Source organism: Onychomys torridus, chromosome 7 (genome assembly GCF_903995425.1).
Source record: "Onychomys torridus chromosome 7, mOncTor1.1, whole genome shotgun sequence".
In the NCBI taxonomy this organism is placed as follows: domain Eukaryota; kingdom Metazoa; phylum Chordata; class Mammalia; order Rodentia; family Cricetidae; genus Onychomys; species Onychomys torridus.
This window is the reverse complement of record NC_050449.1, coordinates 53,999,218-54,010,248: the sequence shown is the minus strand read 5'-3', so window position 1 is coordinate 54,010,248 and position 11,031 is coordinate 53,999,218. Positions and strand designations below refer to the sequence as shown.

General features: G+C 49.5%; 1 protein-coding gene across 1 annotated transcript in view; it reads left to right on the top strand.

Annotated features, from left to right (window-relative positions):
* Positions 1-331: 331 nt before the first annotated feature.
* The window catches only part of Thsd4 (thrombospondin type 1 domain containing 4), a 564,519-nt gene continuing 553,819 nt past the window's right edge, over positions 332-11,031 (top strand). The window contains exon 1 of the mRNA XM_036194378.1: positions 332-482. The gene's annotated coding sequence lies outside the window, so the exon portion shown is untranslated. The remainder of the gene's footprint in view (positions 483-11,031) is intronic.

The window sequence follows — 11,031 nt, the reverse complement described above, 5'->3', positions numbered from 1 at the left end:
TTTGCTCTCCCATGGACGACCCTGGCCAGCCCGGGTCCCCTCTAAGTTCCATGATCACCACTGTCCAGCCTCCACTCCTCTAGCCTCTGTCCAGACCATCTTCCCCTCCCCTGCCTCTCCTGGTGGTGGATGTCTCTTCTCGAGGTTCCCAGGGGTCAGGCAGGATCACGGCTTTAGAGGGTCCCTCATCTCCGGGGTGGCGGGATGGGCCAGGGCCAGCTCTCCCCTAGGTGGCCGCCAGGGGGCGGCAGGGGCGGCTGGAGGTGACAGCGGGAGGCCGCGCGGGAGGGCAGGGCGCGCGGACCGCGCTCTCCGCCCGCAGACTCCGCGCCTGAGCCGTGCGCGCTGGGCACTCGCTTTGCCGCCCGCGCACCGGACACACCGGGGCGCAGCGGGAGCCCGTGCGGGGCGGGCGGCCGTCCATGCGGCGGCGCTCAGGAAGCACGCGGGGCTAAGGAGGCGGACGCTCCGGACCAGCCCAGGTGAGCAGATCGCGCAGCCCGGCCCGCCGCGCTCCGGAACCCGGGGCGGCCACGCAGACTGGCGCGCGTGGGTATGTCCGGGGCCCGCGGCCGCTCGGGACGTTGTACCTGCTTCTTCCTTTCTCTTTCCTTCCTCTTCCCCTTCCTTTCCCACTTTCCCTTCCTCTTCCTCTTCTATTTCCCCTTCTCTTTTTCCTCCCCTCCTCTTTCCATTCCTTTTTCTCTTCCTTTCATCTTCCACTTTTCCCTTTGCTCTTCCTCTTCCCTTTCCTTTTCACTTTCCCCTCCCCTCCTCTTTCCCTTTCTCTTCCCATTTCCTGGGTTTCCTGGAGGCCTGCTCTGCCCCTTAGTCTTCATCCCTGACCCTTAACTCTAGGGCCAGGCCACCCAGGGGTGGGGGAAGCAGGGAACTGGCCCTCTTGAGATGTGCTCAGCTCAGAGGCCAACTCCTGCGTTGCACATGCTGCGCTTGTACCCCGACCCCAGCCTTGCTTCCCTTTGCTTAGCCTGGGATGGCTGGTGGTGTCGGTACCCTCGGAGCCCCAGCATGGGGCCTCCATCACTCTGGTTTCTAGAAAGCCTCAGAGCCCCAGGTCACGTTAGTCATTGCAACCCCGTGTCATTGCTAGCCCAGGTGGATCTGCCGTTTCTGGCAGCCTGGGATACACCAGGTGCAGCTCATAGAACTGTGTGTGGCTCTCATAGGATTGAAGAACTAGCTTTTGACCAACTTGCTCACCTTGAAGTGGGGGGCATCTGAAAAGGAAGTTTTATTTTTCTTAGAACTAGCTTCAGCTGTATCTTGGGGAGAGGCTTTCAGGGCACTCACTTAGCATGTGGAATTATGAGTCTAATGAGATTTTAAGTAGTCCCCCAGCTTTCTGTGCCGTTAAAAGTGCGTCCCTCACCAGTGTCTCGCCTGCCTTTTGCAGGCAGTAGGTGAATGGAAGCCTTAGATCTGGGGAACTGAAGCGCATTAGAATATGGAGTAAATGAAATAGATAGCCCAGAACGCCAAGGAACTATCATATCCAACTTCCTTTGCATCTGAGACACCCAGACATCAGCTAAGGTCTGACGCCTTTTAGAACCACTGTGTTATCTTCAACATCATGGTGTCTCTGACCTGGGAGAGATGGAAGGGACATGGTTACTGGACCTGAGAGAATCTTAACTGGGTCTCTGTGTACAAAGGAGCAAACATTAAAAAAAAAATGTGATTTCAATGTAGCCCTACTCAATTCCTATAGATTTTTGTTGGCACCTTAATTGAATTCCTTTGAAAAATGCAATCATACCCTGGAAACTAATGTGAGGAAGTAGATGAGAGTCCTGGGACTTTCCCATAAGCCTCTGCAGGGCTGGAGCAGGGAATTCCCAAAGGTCCAGCCTGCAGAATGAGTTTGGGTGATGAGAGTATGAGGAGGCACGGCTAACACTCCCTGTGGGGATGACTGGGCTCATGTGGTGTCCATGCCCAGCCCACAGCAGGGCACCACTGGTCCCCCCTCTGTGCCGTGGTGAAGTCTCATAGCCAGGTGGGAAGGGAGGAAAATGGAACACAGTTCAGGAGGAGGGTCAGGCTTGGAGTTTTTGTTTATCAACAATCCTGTCTGTTACCCACAGAGCCTGGGCACAGCCCTTTCCTTCTCTACCCTCTACACTGTTCTCCTGGGCATCACTTTTATCCCTGTTGGCTGTTGGTATCCGTGTTCAAGTGCCCCCTCATCCCATTTCCTACATGCATAGCTCATTTATCACAAAGCCCTTTCCACATTCTTTCTTGATATCTCCAATTATTCGCCTTCCCCTATCTTAAACCATGTCCAAATTACAGTAACAATTTCCCCTCCTGACTACCAGCCATGGGTGGCTCTCTTCATTGTAATCCATCTCCTTTCATGCTGACAGATTAATATTCCTGAAATTCTGACTTCACCACATCTCCTTGCAAGAAATCACAATGGCTCCCCAGTATTCACTTCCATTTAACTTTTCTCCAGAAAGTACCTCTGAATTTTTGTTGTGTGCCAGGGATTATTACTGTGTGGTGGGAGCTTATACAGAGCAAGACAGTATCACTGCCCTCCTGGGACTGAGAGGAGAGCTGCTGATAAATGACCACCCAGGGAGAAAGGACGGAAGTAAAGGAACACAACAGAGGGGGATGGATGAATGAATATGGATAGCCATGTGCACGTGTACAGAAGAGGGAGAAATTGATTCCTAGGTACACCGAGTTTTGGAGACCTCAACCCTGGGTTGCCTTTTGGACCCGGAATGAAACTGTAGTGACAGATGCAGAGTCTATCACAAATGGCTTAATGTCTCTCCCCATCTCCTCCTCTCTACCTCTCTCTCTCCTTCCCCACCCCTTTCGAAAAGGCCTCAACATGTAGCTCAAACTGGCCTTGAGCTGATCATCCTCTGTCTCAGGTACTGCAACACTGAGATTATGGGTGTTTGCTACCATACCTGGCTTAGCTGTGTGTGTGTGTATATGTGTGTGTGTGTGTGTGTGTGTGTGTGTGTGTGTGTGTGTGCTTGCAAATGTGCATATGTACTACACAGGCCATAGGATGTCAGTCTGAGTCTCAGGAATATGCCTGTGTTTGCCTGTCCCAGGACTAGTATTATAAACATGTATCATAATGCCTGACTTTTGTCTGTCTGTCTGTCTGTCTGTCTATCTATCTATCTATCTATCTATCTATCGCAGAGGATCTTAACTTTGACCTTAAGGAGTGAGTAGTGGGGAAGCTGTGAGTTCAGGAGAACCCTCCCACCCCCACGTTTTGTTGTTACTAAAGGGGCCTTTGAAACAAGTTTTTGAAAGCACAGCACATCCTTCTTGCTTTCCCTGAAAGCATTGAAGCCCGGCCCTTGTGACCCACGAGCTGAACAAGCGTTAAGAAGAAAGATCAGAATACCTTGGCTTGAAAACCCCAAGCTGATGGGGGTGCAACATAGGCCGGACTCTTCCAGATAGGGCTGGCCAGGCAGGCTAGCCACAGCCGCTCTCCTGGAGTGGCGGCTGACCTACAGCAGGTCTCACTTAACAGTTCTGTATATTTGCCCTCCTCCCACCCCCATCTTCACATAGAACAGTGGGCTAGTGAGGCCTAGAGACTGGAGTGGCTTTGAAGCCCCTTAGGCAAAGCCTTGGCATATACTAAGTGCTCAGTGTCATTTCTCATTTCTCCTGTCTACCCTGACTGATCAGTGCTGGACAAAAGCGGGTGCTCATTCACCATCTTCCAGAAGAAACTTGTGTACAATCTGGCTCTGTCTGAAGGACTCTTATCGCCCCGTGCTCCAGCCCAGCCATTGAACACACAGCTGTGCTATGGTAATCATCCATCCAGCATCCTGTCTTCTCTCCACTTCCTGTCCAGTTGCCCTCTGGGTCCTCTGAAGGGCACGAACACCAGGTGGGCAGCAGTTTTTCTTCCTGGTGATTATCATCTTGGGGAAAGTGTGCTCACTCTTGGTTTATTTCTCTTTCGTTCCCTAATCTTTCAGCTAGGCAGTAGATGCTTGTGGTCTGGGAGCCTGAAGGATAGCTTAGGTGAAGATAGGCAGTGTTCTCCATCTGCTTGGGTGTGGCCCACAGAATCCGGAGCCAGGCTTGTGTGTCTGTGTCTTGTCCCTGGGAGGGTGGCACCGGATAGCTCACAAGCACCCTCTCAGGCCCCTTGGCGGGCTGCCCGAGGCCTGACCAGCAGGGAAGACAGAGGTAATGAGTGATTAATGGGTGCCTCATCTAATCTCCTGCCAGGGGAAATGAAGGACCAGTCAAGGGCTGGGAGCTGGTCTTGACCTGCTCCAGGTGGGCTTGGAATGCTCCCAGCTCAGGATGGGGATTAAGGCTTGAAAGACAAGAGGAAATGAGATGTTAACCCTTTAGCTATGGCCCTCTGAGTCCGAGCGGGGCAAACGGCAGGGGAATTATCTTCAGGCATCTGATGAAAAGCTGGGCATCCTCTTTGATTTATGGCAGGGATGCAGCCACGTGTCTGACTACTGTGGGGATGGTTGTGGGCCTTGACTTGGTGATCGTTTTCTTTGAGGTGAGATCATGAGAGAGATGATTGATTTCTGCTGCCCGGGGCTGCGTCAACTGCGGGGAGACTACCTACTTGCCTGCTCGGAAAGCTGCTGATGGTATCAGCAAGTGGCAAATTTGCAGTTATTGAATATGCTTTTTTTTTCTTCCTCCTGAAACAGTTCCTCCAACAGTCTGTCATTTCCAGGAAGATAAACAAAGAAGGCATTTGCCCCTGGGCTAGCTCCCGTCTCTCCACAATGGAGTCCTGTCCACGTCCACACCTATGGCAGCAGCATGTGTGTGGAGAATAGAACCAGCTCCCTGAGTCCCAGCCTAGGTCTCCACACACCATAGGCTTCAAACAAGGTCCTTAACCGCTGTATTACCATTCTCCCACCTATAAAATAGTCATAATGGTGCAGCACATGGCACAGGGAAGATTTGTGACATTGTAAAATGCTTCCAGCAGCCCCAGGCTCATGCCCAGGCCCCTTCAATCTTAGCGTTCTTTTTATTCTCACATACCCCTGTGAGTCCCAGACCACCCTTCCTCGGGACAGACGCTGCTCCTCCTCCGGGGCTCGGAGACTCACTTCTGTGAAGTGACTTAACTCTTTGATTGATTGGGCTTGTTTGACCCCTGACCCTGCATGCTTTAAATTCTGGTCCCACCCTGGGTTGCTGGTCCCGTGGCCTCCTGCTGCCCTTTTGATTAGACCTCCAGCCCCTTGCCCTCTGCCTCCACGCACGGAATGCTGGTGAGCTGGACAGTGCTGTCAGCCTGGACCTCTCTGGCAGCCTAAGTCAGTTCTGTCTTCTCTGCTCCTTGCTAGCTTTGCTGTGTGACCCAGGAATGCCAGGCTAAGTGGATAAGAGTAGAAAAGATGGCAAAATCAGGAGCTGTGGAGATTGTCTGGCCAGGATGCAGACCTGAGCATCTCTCCCCATGCTAGCTTCCCTGAGCTCCCATCACCTCATCCTGGATTGGCACTGATAAGCTACACTTGCCTAATGTTTTGTAGGAGGGCCAATCCCCTCCGTGGATGTGAGGTCTCCTGGGAGCCATGAAGAGCTTGTGGCTAGTTATAGGGTGTGTGCCAGGTAGAGCCTTGATGTACATTTTTTGTTCTTACTGTTTTGTTTCTTTGTTTGGTGGTACTGGGAATTGAACCTAGGGCCTGAGCAGGCATGCCAGACAAGTGTTTTACTACTGAGCTACATCCCCAGCCCTGTAGGGTAAGGTCTGAAGTCTTGTTACTAGTGTGTACTGTAGTATACATTGCAGCTTTTGGCTCCAAGGAGAGTCCGGAGCAGACTCTTGTCCATCCCTATTTCACTTAGGATGCCATAGTCAGGCCCAGGCCTTGACTCTGCTACAAGTGCAGAGGCTCCCTTGCCAGCTGAGAGAGAGGGAGCTGCTGTGCACAGAGCCTCACATCAGGTGCTGGCTTTACCTGTGTGAATTCAGGTCCTCTAGGGCCAGCCAGACATTATCATAGCTCAGACAGCTGAGGCTCACATAGCAAGTGTACAGCAGAGTGATATTTAAGGTCCACCAGGCTCCAAAATGGGTATTCTGGGAACAAACAGCAGTTAGTGAATCAAACAAACCCCAAAACAAGACTCCCATCTCTCATATATGCACAGTAAGCCAGCTTCCTCTAATGATCTGTTCTTGCCTTTGAATATGCTTATGTTTTGGGTATGTATGTATGTATGGTGTGTGTGTGGGGGGGCAGAGTATGATGTTAAGAGTCTTCTTCAAGTAGCCTCCCACTTTATTTTTTTGAGATAGAGTGCCCTGGTTTGTTTCCTGCTGCTGTCATTAACACCATGACCAAAAGCATCTTGGGGAGGAAAGGGTTTATTTGGCTTACACATCCTGATGGATCACAGTCCATCATTGAAGGGCAGGAACTCAAGGCAGGAACCTAGAGGCAGGAATTGAAGCAGAAGCCATGGAGGAACACCACTTACTAGATCATTCAGCTTGCTTTCTTATACCTCCCAGGACTATCTGCCCAGGTTGGCACTGCTTACACTAATCAATAAAATGCCCTATAGACTTGCCTATAGGCCAGTGTGATGGAGGCATTGTCTCAACTGCAATTTCTTCTTCCTGGATGACTCTTGTTGATAAAACCAAACCAAACCAAACCAAAAAACCCTAATAGAACACAGGGTCTCTCAGCCTGGCAGGTCACTGATTCGGCTGTGCTGGCTGGCAGTTCCCAGGCACCCTCAGCATCCACATCTCAGCGCTGGCATGACTGAGATGGACCATCATTCTTGGCTTTTTATGCATGTGCTGGGGATGTGAGCTTAGCTCCTCATGCTTGTTCAGCAAGTCCCTTATTGACAGCAATCTCCCAGCCCCAGACAAGTTCATGCTATAACTTAGCTGATGCATATTTGTCTTTTTGGCTAACATGAGTCTGTGTAAATATTTCCCATTTTTAAACAGTTGTTATAAAGAGGAGTTCTTTAGTTTTCATTGCTGTGTATGTTTGCATGTGAGTATGTTTGCATGTGTATGTGGGTGCCAATAGAGGCCAGAAGACAGTGTCAGACCCCCTGGAGCTGCAGAATGTTGTGAACTACCTGATGTGTGTATTGGGAACTGAACCCAGGTCCTCTGAAAGATCAGTGAGTACTTTTAACTGCTGAGCAACCCTTCCAGTACCCCTTTTAAACTTTTTTTGGATTCCCATTTCTTAAGTATAGTGATGATCTCTGTAGCCCCTCCCTATCCTGTGTTAGGAGCTAGTTTTTTTTTTTTTCTTCCTAATCTATAAAATCAGCATACCAGGAAAGGCATGCAATTTGCTTCTCTTTATCTATTTTTCATCTCATGTTCTGCTTTGGAAATCAGATCCAGGCCACATGGTCGCCTGGTGGTCATACTGACCCATGGTACACAAGAACCCACAGAAAGCAAGCTCCAGGAGGCCCACGTGAGCACCAGAAGCAGAGGAGGGCTCACTGGCTGCCCAGTCCTTCCTTCTGACTAGTTGTTCCTTCCTCAGGGCTCAGGTTAGAGGAACTCAACACCCCTCACTTAGCAGGCAGGGAGACGCATTGTGGGGTGGGGACTTTCTGAATTCCAAGCAAGGAAATGTCAGTGTTCACAGAGGGTCTTTGAAGGAAGGTGCTGGCATCTTCCTAGATTATGCTCACACATGTGACTGACTCCATCTGGACCACGCTGTGCATTGATTCATTCTTGCTCCTGACTCTCTCCTAGGGAGCAACACCATACATTGTAAAGTGTGTGGATTCCACACCCCGCTGCTTGCATGGTTTTGGACAGCATCAGTCGAGAATCGGTTTGCTCTCTTGTACAATGGCTCAATAATCTCTGTACAGCTAGAAAAAGTAGTGGAGATAGCCTAGTGTTTGCTCATGAGCTTGTATTAGCTTTCCCTTACTGTAACAAAATAACCGAGGTTATCAACTATCAGGAATAAGGGTTCATTTGGGCTCAGAGCTTCAGAGGCCTATGGTTGCTCGATCCTATTGTTTCTTGTCTGTGGCACCACAGTACACCTGGCAGCAACGTATGGTAGAGGAAGGTTTTCACCTCATGGTGGCCAAGGAGCAGGGGGGGGGGGTCATATCCCGATATGCCTACCAAGTTAAGTCCCACGTGACCTTTCATTCTTTGTTAGTGCTCACCTCTTCAGGGTTCTGCCCTCTCCCTATAGCGTTATCAAATGGGGACAGAGACTTAGCATGTGGGGCTGGAGAAAGGCCTCAGTGCTTGAGAATGCGTGCTGCTTTTGCAGAGGACCCCAGTCGTCCCAGTCCCCACTGGTTCCTTCTGTGGTTACCCTTCCCCTTCTCACTGTGTTCTCAGCCTGGCTAGAACCACTGTCTGGCCGATGGTGTCAGCCAGGGATCAGCAGCGGGCGGGTTCCTTACAAGGGTCAGAGGGTTGACAGCTGGGCTTTGCAGGACATGGTTCCCTAGTGCACCTATTAGTGCTGCCTTTTGAGCATGTGTGAAGCCACAGACAGGGTCGCTGATGCAGTCCAGTAACACTTCAGGGGCTGCAGAGGCAGCTCAGTGGTTCTGAGACCTTGCTGCTCTTGTGGACGATTGGTGTTCAGTTCCCAGCATCCACACAGGGTGGTTCAAACTGCTTGTAGTTACCTCTTTGGGGACCTGTGTCCATAAACATTCACACGTATACATAAAATTAAAATCTCCTTTAAAATGCTTTATGGATAATGTGATGACAATTTCGTCATCCTAGCATCTACGTCACATGTCCACATGTCCTACTACATTCATTCTCTCTCTCTCTCTCTCTCTCTCTCTCTCTCTCTCACACACACACACACACACACACACACACACACACGTTTGTTGTTCAGTAGAGTTCACTGACCCCTGTCCAGGTTATCACACTATTGAAGACTTTTTCAATGCCAGGAAGAATGCCTGTGAACATACCGTGTTACTCATACCCGTGTGAGTAACTTGTATTATTGCTATGACAAACACTTGACACGGAGCATTGAATAGAGGACTGCGTCATCTGGCTTCTAGTTCAAGAGGACGACTCCAGCTTGGCCAGGACGACGTGGTAATAAGTGAGGAAGGAGTGGCAGCAGGTGCAGGAAGCTGGCCGGTCACACTGCATCCACAGCCAGGAAGCAGAAAGAGAACAGGAAGTGGAGCCTGACAATCCCCCCCCCCCACTATCCTACTTCCTCTAGAAAGGCTCTGCCCCTTAACAGTCCCACAACCTTCCCAAACAGCACCAAATGGGGACCAAGTTCAATATACAAATGTATAGGGACATCTCCCATTAAACCACGGCAATGTCCCAGAGAGTCCACAGAAATCATAGGTGGTCCAGTTTCCCTGAGCATCTAGTTCAATTCATAAGTTTTGGCCAAAAAAATTGGTTATTTATGAGCTTGGGGGTACCAACTTAAGTAATTGTCATAATATAATTTATCATACTTTGGGTATGTTTTGGTAGTGAATAAAAAATTAAAGGCTTTCAAAATTCTTAGCATCTAATGACTTCAGTAATATACTACACCCTCTAAAGAATCAACCAACTGCAGATTGAATATATCTATATAGTTTATTATTATTATTGGTTTTCAAGATAGGATTTCTGTGTAGTCCTGGCTGCCCTGGAACTCGATCTGTAGACCAGGCTGGCCTCAAACTTGTACAGATTCCCCCTCCTCTGCCTCCTGAGTGCTGGGATCAAAGGTATTTGCCACCACTATCTGGCTCAGATTAAAAATATTTTTAAAAATTTGTATCAGTATTGAACATGTTCAGACCTTCATTCTTGTGATATATAGTAGAGACAGTGTCCATTTACATAACATGTACAGTACATGTGAGTAATCCAGGAATAGTTTAAGATATACAGGCAGGAGGATGTGCATAGGTCATATGCAAATACCATACTATTTGTGTAAGGTAGCCACTCACATAGCATTTATACTATGTGAGATAATGTATATTCCTCCAGGAGTAATTTAAAACATGGGAGGATATACATAGGTTATATACAAATACTATGCATTTTATATGAGAGACGTGAGTGGCCATGGATATTGCTGGTGGTAGTGGGGATGCCCATGAGCCAGCCATCCCAAGAATATTGATGGATGAATGCATCATATGGTGTTTTGGTTGCTGATTGAAAGGGAGCTACTTTATATATTGGTCTCTCATTATATTTGATCCTGGAGTCCAGTCGCTCTGACTCCTGACCTCCTGATGGCCTGTGGTAAGGAATTTGGACTTGATTCTGGCTGAATCTACCAGGGGAGGGCACAGAAGGCACTCCAGGCTTGTATTTGGCACATGGTGAATGCAGGATAAACTTGTTCCCTTTCCTCCCAACTAGACTCAAAAGTCCTGTGTTTTTGGTCAGCTCCAAAAACATGCTGAGCCTCTTTGAGCTTGTTTCTCTGGTTCTTTCCACATGTAATAAAGTCACTAACCTTTTTAAATGGAAACAAAAACAAAGGCTGTGGAAAGGCGAGTTCCCCGCCCGGGTCACCAGCTCTCCCTTATTGGACAAAATGTAGCTCTGTGTAGACTGCTGCTTGGGGCCAGAGGAGAGGCCCCAGCTCCATGGACCAAGGCTCCAGCTGGCTGCAGACCCAGCTCTCCAGCCAGGAGGGGCTGTCTAACCCGCAGGAGGCTCCTATCTCCCCAGCTCCTGGGTGTATCTTGCTTTCAGAGATTCCAATGGGCAGGAAAGCAGGATTCTCTCCAGATGGGAGACCACCAGCCCAGAAGGTGACTGTGAGGCTGTGGTTCTTGGCTCCCAAACTTGCTTTTGCTGTATGTGTTGGATGGAAACTCAACTTGGGAAAGTGTGTGTTTGTGTTGTTTAGGGGGTGATGGCACGTAGCCATGTGTGCTTTCTGGCCTGGGGGCTGTCAGGATGTGAAGGGAGGCAGCTGTTGTCCTTTGGCTAGTGAGGTTTCTTTTCCTTGTTTCGTTGGGCAGGGGGCTGGT